Source organism: Physeter macrocephalus, chromosome 14 (assembly GCF_002837175.3).
Source record: "Physeter macrocephalus isolate SW-GA chromosome 14, ASM283717v5, whole genome shotgun sequence".
Classification (NCBI taxonomy): Eukaryota; Metazoa; Chordata; class Mammalia; order Artiodactyla; family Physeteridae; genus Physeter; species Physeter macrocephalus.
The window spans coordinates 56,871,362-56,881,655 of record NC_041227.1 but is presented as its reverse complement, the minus strand read 5'-3'; the positions used below and the strand labels follow the sequence as shown (position 1 = coordinate 56,881,655).

General features: G+C 38.9%; 1 non-coding gene across 1 annotated transcript; it reads left to right on the top strand.

Moving 5' to 3' along the window:
* Positions 1 to 6,256: 6,256 nt before the first annotated feature.
* LOC112064862 (U6 spliceosomal RNA) lies at positions 6,257 to 6,363 on the top strand. The gene has a single exon (XR_002891716.1). It is a non-coding gene; the product is annotated as a U6 spliceosomal RNA (small nuclear RNA).
* Positions 6,364 to 10,294: the final 3,931 nt, after the last annotated feature.

Sequence of the window (10,294 nt, the reverse complement as noted above, 5' to 3'; positions counted from 1 at the left end):
AATATGCTAAGGTTTATTTATCTGTTCTACTGCTGATGGGAATTTGTGTAGCTTCCAGTCTGGGATGTTATGAATAGTGTTACAAACATTCTTGAACATTTCTTTGGGCGGACATATGCGCACATGACTGTTGTCAGTGGAGTGAGTGGTCATGGAGAATGGATAAGTGTGGTTTTAATAGACATTGCTAAACAACAATTTTTCAAAGCCACTGTGCCGCTTTACACTCCCACCCCTTGTATGTGAGAGTTCCTGGTTCTCCTCATCCCTGCCACTAGTATTTTCTGTCTTTTCCATTTTAGCCATTTTGGTAGGTGTGTTGGTTTTGCTTTTGAAAATCAGTTTGGCAAAGAACAATGAAAAGAACACTAGAGTCAAAAAAAAATTTTTTTATTTGAGCCCCTAACTCTAATTTACCAATTCCACTTCCTAGATATGTGACATGGTGAGTCATTTTACTTCTCTGAGCCTATTTCCTTGTGTTTAAAATGAGGCTAATAATGTCCCCAGGGAATTCAAAGCCCTTGTTTCAAGGAATGCTATGTGGGCATTTGTGAACACCTACTCCATCTTGTTTTCAAGTCCATTTTCTCTCTGGATGCTAGAACTTACTCATCTGCTGGAGCTGTACACCAATAACAAACTGTAATCATTAGGTCGAGGTAGTAATTTCCATGGTTGGAAAGTCAGGGCTTCATGGGTCATGCTGCTCGCTCAACAGGACTTTTTTTTTTAACATCTTTATTGGAGTATAATTGCTTTACAATGGTGTGTTAGTTTCTGCTTTATAACAAAGTGAATCAGCTATACACATACATATGTTCCCATATCTCTTCTCTCTTCCGTCTCCCTCCCTCCCACCCTCCCTATCCCACCCCTCTAGGTGGTCACAAAGCACCGAGCTGTGACAAAGTGAGAGAGTGGCATGGACATATATACACTACCAAACGTAAAATAGATAGCTAGTGGGAAGCAGCCGCATAGCACAGGGAGATCAGCTCAACAGGACTTTTGAATACAAGATTACAACACAGAGAGGTGGTGGAGGATTTGTTTTCCTCCTATTTACTAAATTAAGTGAAAACATAACCTGGTGATAGTTTAAAACTGTACACATATTTTAGGACCCCTAACTCTATCTCATTTGTTGGCCAAGGGGGATATCTCAGCCACAAGAAAGCAAAATTTAACTCATGGGGGGAAAGCCACAAAAAAAACTTACCAAGATGATCCTTAAACGGTGGAACTCAGAGAGAACAGATTAATCTGGTCACAGAAGTCCCCTAATGACTCTGCAGTTGCCTTCACTTCTAGTTGTTGCTACTTTTGCAGGATGACTTCAGACAATGTGATAAGATGACCCAAGTTCAGTTTAGGGACATCTTGCTTCCTCTTCTCCTTAATATCCCTTTAAGGATATACTCATAGATACCTAGAGTATCAACTAGCTGACTCAGACATCTTGTAGACCAGTTTGTCCCCACATGTGTACTTGTAGATTCCCCAAAGCAGCAATGCACATTTAACTAGAATCTCAGCATCAAAGATTTTTCCATTCACTCTTTAAGGCAAGGGTCTTTCATATTTTCGAGAGAGAAATTCCTTGTCTTTAGAGCTATAAAGAGCCTCAGAAATAGTTCCATCTGCTTCTGTTACAAATGATAAAATTGACGACAAGAAGGGATAAATGACTTACACGAGGTTAAATTTAGTGACAGGCTGTGTTTGTCCAAATTTACTGATTTTTGAGCATGGGATTTTCTTCAAATTCCACAAAGAAATTTGGAGGTGGGCGTGCAAACAAGGATAAAGACCTTAATTGTGATTGCAGTGGGGTCTCTTTCTGCTGAAAATTATTACAGACTTCTTATCCTTCAGAGTCAGATTAAATGTCTCCTTTTGAAAACTTCCCTGAGCTTTCACTTGATCCAGGTGAAATTAATCCCTTTTTCTGTGTGCCTGGGGGAATTTTGCATATTTCTCTACTATACCATTTCATTCATTCATTCATGCATGCATTATTTATTTATTTTTTCATGTGCATATGTATGACTGCATTCCCCAAGCATATCACATTTTCTTAAGAGTTTGTTATCTAATTGTCCCTCATCTTCTTGAATCTGAGAACTGCCTGAAGTCAGGGACCACAAGAGGTTCATCTTTGCATCTTGCATAATGGCTGTCACGGTGAGAGTAATACAAAGAGAGACAGACAGAGACAAAGAGAGAGACACAGAGGGAGAGAAAGAGAAGGGAGGAGGAAGAAAGAGAATGTAGGGTAGGGGAAGGAAGAAAAAGAAAAGAGAGGAGAGAATTTAGGAGATGTTATGGACATCTGCTGATATTTGCCTACTGAGCATCCGTATTCCCTTCTTCCATCTTTAGCATCAATATTTTCATCTGGGAGACCAGCCCTCTCTACTCTCACCCAGCCCATGGATCTCATGTGGGGCTGACCTCATAGTCCCCCACTCCAGGGATAAGCACACAAGGCAGGCTGTCCAATCAGCATGTTCCATTCTTTGACCATAATCATGGGCATGTGTGACCAAGTCAGACTTGTGTAACTCAATTCTGGGAATTTTATGAGAACTACAAAAGAGAAACTCTCTTTCCACGGATTTCAAGGGAGTGAGTCTGGGGTGCCAGCAGCAATTTTGTCACCATGAGGGGAAGAATCTGCCAGTGAACAAAACTTATTCAGATAGAAGCACAGATGAAACTGTGATTTGAGCCCCTGTATCCAGCTGTGCCTGAAGCTGGATTATTTATGAATCTAGTCATATGAGCCAATGTAGTTCCTTTTTCCTGCTGAAACCAGTTTGAGTTATGTTTCTTTCATCTGTAATCATCAACAGAGCTCCAATTAATACAAGAGTTATAGGAGAAAAAAGAAAGAAAAAAGAAGAGGAGAGGCTTTGGGTGCCTTTGAGTTCTACTGTTAGGTCCTCTCCACTGATTGAGTATTCATGGTCTAACACATCAACAGAGCTTGTGAATGGACTTTCTTGTTAGGTGGGAGGGAAAGGCCATGCCAGGACAGACCCATGGTGGAGGTGTGTTTGGAGAATGGCCTCCTTCTCAGTCTCCTGAAATTTATTCTACCCATCTCTCCACTTAGGAATGGCATAACCATGGTCACATCTCTCCCTTTCTTATATACAGCAAGTCTAACCATAAAATGATGGTCTGACCTATATTTTCAAAGCCCCTTCTATCTCTGACACCCCAGGTGCCTCAACTGGTTCTCCTGAAGCTCCAACCCAGTTTCATCCCCACAGGTCTCTCAGAATCCCACGATAGGGTATCTTGGGTGAATCACCATCTCAGTTTTCCCAGGACTGAGGGGGGGATCATGGAACACAGGACTTTTAGTTCTGAAACGCAGAACATCCCAGGAAATTGGGACAAGTTTGTCTCCCCAGACTGACATCTTCCCCTTCACTGCTGCAGCCCAAGGGTAAGGCTCCCTCTGAGAGATCAGACATTAAAAAGCCTAAAATGACTATGACTGGTCTCCAAGCATTTCAGAACTTTGCAACAGTCAGTGCCTTGTAAAAAAACATTGTTTAAGGCTCATAATGATAAAAGGCAAACATGTTATTTATAGAAAAGTAGATAGAAATAATAGGTAGGTAGGTAGATAGATGGATAGATAGATAGATAGATAGATAGATAGATAGATAGATAGATAGATAGATAGATAGATAGATAGATAGATAGATAGATAGATAGAGGGTGTGCCCTTATTCCCCTTACCTTGCCTTCATCCATTTTGCTGCTTGGAATTCAGATTGCTGTCAAGCCATCTTTGCTGATGCAAATGAGAACAGCCTAGGGATAGCAGAGCAACAAGGAAGGAGGATCCTGGATCCCGGAATGACCTCATGGAAGCAGAGAGCCTAGCTTGGACTGCTTGCCTTGATCTCATCTTCTTTATATTTAAGTTATTACAATTTTGGGCTATTGATACACCCAGGTGAACTAACTAATTCATGTACATTATCTCATCTGACCATCGCTAGAGCTGTTTCTGAAGAGAAGTTAAGGACTCTGCCCTTGACCGCATACCTGGTTAGTGGCTGAGCTTCCAGCGGAGGCTAGTCCTGACTCACATACACTTTGGGCTCCTAATCACCATGCTTTACTGCCATTGCGACTTTTCGTTTTATGCAGTGCCTTCTAGTTTTCAAAGTGTTCCATGATTATTATTAATTAAGGAGGCAGGGATTATTATTGTCCTTATTAGCCAGATCACTTAGGTAATTTGACTAAGATCATCCAGTGAATTAGAGATGCATCTAGGATAAAAGTTCCAGTCTTTGAAACTTCGGAACTTTGCCTTTTTCACTTGACTCCACCAATCAGGCTCTCTTGGAAGGACCAGACTCCACCAGCCTCTCCTAATATTTTTTTAAATACTTCAGGCAATTCATTCAGTTTTTAAATTCAAGAATACTAATAACAGCTATTTTCTTTGAATTAAGGTGTATTTGACAGAAAAAAATTCTCTTGTTAGTCAAACATAAATGAAATTATGGTCAATTTCAGTCTCCCCTCCCACAGATTGTAGTATCTTTTTCACTAGCTTTATTCATAATTTTTTATCAGTGAAAAGGAGTTTACTTTAAACACCCTCTCTTTGAGCAAACAAATGTTCTAATTCAGCCACAACCTGTCAGGCTTTGTTTATTGAGATTTAACAACGGTACCTAATTCTTATCATCAATTTAGCATCCTTGAAACAGTCAGCTTAGCTCCCCAGTGCTAAAGTTTCCAACACTGTATTTTTCTTGCATCTTTTCTGAACTGTAGGTTCTAATTCTGTGTTCCAGTTAATTAGCACTGTCTGTAATTTTAGACAACCCATATCTGTTAAGGCACCCCAAATTCCATCTTTGTTTCCAAAGGTGGCTGTTTGTTGTGCCAGAAGGTACTTAGCTGCTGAAATAAATAGATGACGTATCACTTATAAAAAGTGCTGTTGCCTCATTGGGCAGATGTCTCTTGGTGATGGTGACTAAATATAGCATGCCGATTTTAGGGCAAAGATGTAATTTTAAAAAGTAATCATAAAACTATTGATTGGAAAGACGTCACTTTGATTTCCTGTTCACTGTGATTATAGAGACCTTCACCCTTACCAGGCTTAGAAATTTTTAACCCTTGAAAACTAAAGCCCTATCAGGAACAAATTTCATATTGGAAAACTAAAAGTGTATCTACCCAGAGGTGTGGGTCAAAGACTTGTTTCCGTCCTTTGATTCCAGCAATGAAAACACATTTAGGAGACAAGAAAGGAGGTACTGTGGGAGGTACCATCTTAAATAATACTAATACTACTAAAATATAATAGTTCCTAACATATCTCAAACTTCATTATGTGCCAGACGTTGTAATAAGCACCTTATTTATATTATGGGTTCATTCAATTCTCACGGCATGACTGTAATAAGAGGAAGATGTATTTCACATGAAGCAAAGAAAGCTTACATTTTACGGCCCCCTCACTTGCATGGGTCCTTTCTAAGGCCCTAGCAATGTGTTTCCATCATCACATGTTTTGAAATTTTGTAAAAGTAAAATGTTTGAACAGCAATGGTTTAAGCCTGGGAATTCTTCCTCCTGGGGGTTCTTTTTTGTTACACCTCCCCTCATGTTGGTTAGTGCTAGAGAGGCTGAGAGCATCTGGGGATTTGGGATTGAGCTGCAGTAATACATCAGGATGGGGTTTAGCGGGATTTGTTCATGTGTTTCTCATTCATTTCCATGAATTGTTAAGTGACTCTAAGCTACCCGTAAATGACTTATCCCTATGGCTTCCAGGAATACTCCTGCCACACTGTGCTGACTCATCTAGTATTTTGATCCAAAACAGCAGGGCCAGAGGTGGTATTGCAATGGGGACAGAAGAAATGCAAGTAACAGAGGAGAAATTAAGTTTGAAGTATATGGAGTCAGAAGCTAGTCTATGCGAAATTCTTCTAAAGCATACAACTCATATATGAAACAAACTCATTAGAGCTTTTCCCAAATTTAGTGATAATCCTAAAAATTTACACGTCATTACTAATAATGAGTTGTGGAACTGAAAGTAAATTTTCTAAACCATCAAGAGCCGTATTAATTTCTCATCAACGATGCTAGAAAAAAGTTAGAATTATTTATTTTCTCTATAGAAAGTATTTTTATCAAGTTATTGTCATATGAAGACAGAGTATGCAGCCTGAGCATATAGGATAAAAATATTACAGAGGTGTTCGCTTCGGCAGCACGTATACTAAAATTGGAAGGATACAGAGAGGATTAGCATGGCCGCTGCACAAGGATGACACGCAAATTCGTGACGCATTCCATATTTTTTAGTGGGAAGCAGCCGCATAGCACAGGGAGATCAGCTGGGTGCTTTGTGACCACCTAGAGGGGTGGGATAGGGTGGGAGGGAGGGAGACGCAAGAGGGAGGAGATATGGGGATATATGTATATGTATAGCTGATTCACTTTGTTATAAAGCAGAAACTAACACACCATTGTAAAGCAATTATACTCCAATAAAGATGTTTAAAAAATATATATTACAGAGATTTATTAATCGTTAATAAAAACTATTATTTTTAAAATTTTGTGATGTGCACATTTGTCAGCTTTTAAAATTTGTAATCTGCTGCGGCTTCTTTTTATTCTAAATAAATATTTATTTTCACACCTGATTTTCATATTTTAAATTTTGTATTCTTTGACTTAAAGAGTGTATATAACATAATGTAACTTTCAGATCCCACAAAATGTTAAAATGTCTAAGCAGTAGAGATATTTATTTCTCATTTAATAAAACATCTAGAGATAGAGGTTTCAGAGAAAGTAGATTCAGCACCTAAACACTGTCAGGGCTCTGTATGGCTTTTCTGTGATTTTCTTGGTTTCCCTCTCATTACTGTAAGAGGCTGCTATAGCGCCAACAATCATAGGATCAGTAACATCTAAAATTATGAAGAAAGGAAGATGGGCTCACTCTTTTCTCAGGTCTCTCTCTTGTTGTTAGGGAGGGAAATCTTTCCCCAGTATTCTCCAATAGATTTCCCTTTGTATCCCATGATCCAGAAATGGTCATATGGCCTAACCTAAAGCAGTCATTGACAAATGGGAATAGGATTATTATGATCAATCTGGAAGTCAAAATTCATCCCCTGGGACAAGACACCTTGCCCTGAATGCCTGAATGAAACAGTACCCTACTGTCAACAAAGATGGAATGACTGTTGGTTAGGCAACCAGCAATATTCACAATAGCATCATTGTCCCCTTTTTGTCCCCTTACATAAACAAGTTAAGGCTTAGTGATATAAAGTGTTGTGTCCAGAGTCACACACCTAGAAAGTGGTGAGTACCTTCACCTCTATTTAAAACCTATATGTGTTTGACTCTGGGACTCAGCTCATGTTTTATGCTATGTCATATAGCCTTCCCAACCCACAAGGCCACTGGTGTACACTACAAAGTTGTAGAACTTTAGGGAGCATGGTTAGGTGCTGAGGAAGGAGTATAGGGCAGCAGAATGCTTGCCAGAAAATCTCACAAGGTCAGAGAGGAAGAGGGGGCTCTGGGTCTTTGTACAGAGAGCAAATTTCAATACAATAGGGACCATTACAGGTACCCAAGATACATTTCATTGTTTTTGAGTGAATAAGGGAATTTCAGATAGGGGGGATGACATAAATAAAATAATAGTAGAAAGCTAGTGGATTGAGGGTAAAGAAAGACTGGGTTTGAATCAAATATCTACCATTTACAAGATGTGCTTCTCTGTTGAGTTTCTTCTTCTTATAATATCTTGTGTTTTCAGAGGAGGATATCTAGCTCCAGCTTGATGGGGTAAAAGAAAAATCAGAGGAACCACCAGCTTTATGCCCCTTCCTCTGCAGGGGAGGAAACTGAGACCCAGAGAGGTAAAGTGACTTGCCCCAAAATCCCAGCCAGTTGGTACCAAAGCCCTAATCTACAAATCGGTTTACTTATCTCTCAATCTGTCTTTTAGACCCTGAACTGGGAAGGCATCATTCTATGCTCAATTCCTTATACATTCTACTCAGATGATTTAATGTTAATAATATGATTCTTTCCTTGTGGAAGCATGGGTATGATAACACTTAGCTGCACCATCTAATACTATGATTAAGTGCTACTTTTGAATTACTGTCTCCATTTCCAATAAGGTGTTTAGGAAGTGTCAAACCCAATAGAGATCAGGGATAATATTCCACATAGGATTAGTATGATTACTAGCAAGGGTGCATTCCACAGGATACCTTTCATTTCTGGTTCTGCAGAGTCACTTATGCATCCATTCATTCATTCCACAAGATATACCACACACAAACTATGCTGCTGCAAACTCAATGTATAAATGTAATCAGAAAGAAAAAATTATTTTTAAAAATTAGGTCCTGACAGATGGCTTCACAGGCGAATTCTATCAAACATTTAGAGAAGAACTGACACCTATCCTTCTCAAACTCTTCCAAAATATAACAGAGGGAGGAACATTCCCAAACTCAATCTACAAGGCCACAATCACCCTGATACCAAAACCAGACAAAGATGTCACAAAGAAAGAAAACTACAGGCCAACATCACTGATGAACATAGATGCGAAAATCCTCAACAAAATACTAGCAAACAGAATCCAATAGCACATTAAAGGGATCATACACCATGATCAAGTGGGGTTAATCCCAGGAATGCAAGGATTCTTCAATATACGCAAATCAATGTGAGACAACATATTAAAAAATTGAAGGAGAAAAACCATATCATCTCAATAGATGCAGAAAAAGCTTTTGACAAAATTCAACACCCATTTATGATAAAAACCCTCCAGAAAGTAGGCATAGAGGGAACTTACCTCAACATAATAAAGGCCATAGATGACAAACCTACAGCCAACATCATTCTCAATGGTGAAAAACGGAAAGCATTTCCTCTAAGACCAGGAACAAGACAAGGATGTCCACTCTCGCCACTATTATTCAACATAGTTTTGGAAGTTTTAGCCACAGCAATCAGAGAAATAAAAGAAATAAAAGGAATCCAAATCGGAAAAGAAGAAGTAAAACTGTCACTGTTTGCAGATGACATGATACTATACATAGAAAATCCTAAAGATGCTACCAGAAAACTACTGGAGCTAATCAATGAATTAGGTAAAGTAGCAGGATACAAAATTAATGCACAGAAATCTCTTGCACTCCTATGCACTAATGATGAAAAATCTGAAAGGGAAATTAAGGAAACACTTGGATTGGAAGAATCAACATTGTGAAAATGACTATACTACCCAAAGCAATCGACAGATTCAATGCAGTCCCTATCAAACTACCAATGGAATTCTTCACAGAACTAGAAGAAAAAATTTCACAATTTGTATGGAAACGCAAAAGACCCCGAATAGCCAAAGCAATCTTAAGAAAGAAAAACAGAGCTGGAGGAATCAGGATCCCAGACTTCAGACTATAGTACAAAGTTACAGTAATCAAGGCAGTATGGTACGGCACAAAAACAGAAATATAGATCAATGGAACAGGATAGAAAGCCCAGAGATAAACCCACACACATATGGTCACCTTATCTTTGATAAAGGAGGGAAGGATGTACAGTGGAGAAAAGACAGCCTCTTCAATAAGTGGTGCTGGGAAAACTGGACAGCTACATGTAAAAGTAAGAAATTAGAACACTCCCTAACACCACACACAAAAATAAACTCAAAATGGGTTAAAGACCTAAATGTAAGGCCAGACACTATCAAACTCTTAGAGGAAAACATAGGCAGAACACTCTATGACATAAATCACAGCAAGATCCTTTTTGACCCATCTCCTAGAGAAATGGAAATAAAAACAAAAATAAACAAATGGGACCTAATGAAACTTAAAAGCTTTTGCACAGCAAAGGAAACCATAAACAAGACCAAAAGACAACCCTCAGAATGGGAGAAAATATTTGCAAACGAAGCAACTGACAAAGGACTAATATCCAAAATTTATAAGCAACTCATGCAGCTCAATAACAAAAAAACAAACAACCCAATCCAAAAATGGGCAGAAGAACTAAATAGACATTTCTCCAAAGAAGATATACAGATCGCCAACAAACACATGAAAGAATGCTCAACATCATTAATCATTAGAGAAATGCAAATCAAAACGACAATGAGATATCATCTCACACCGGTCAGATTGGCCATCATCAAAAACTCTAGAAACAATAAATGCTGGAGAGGGTGTGGAGAAAAGGGAAC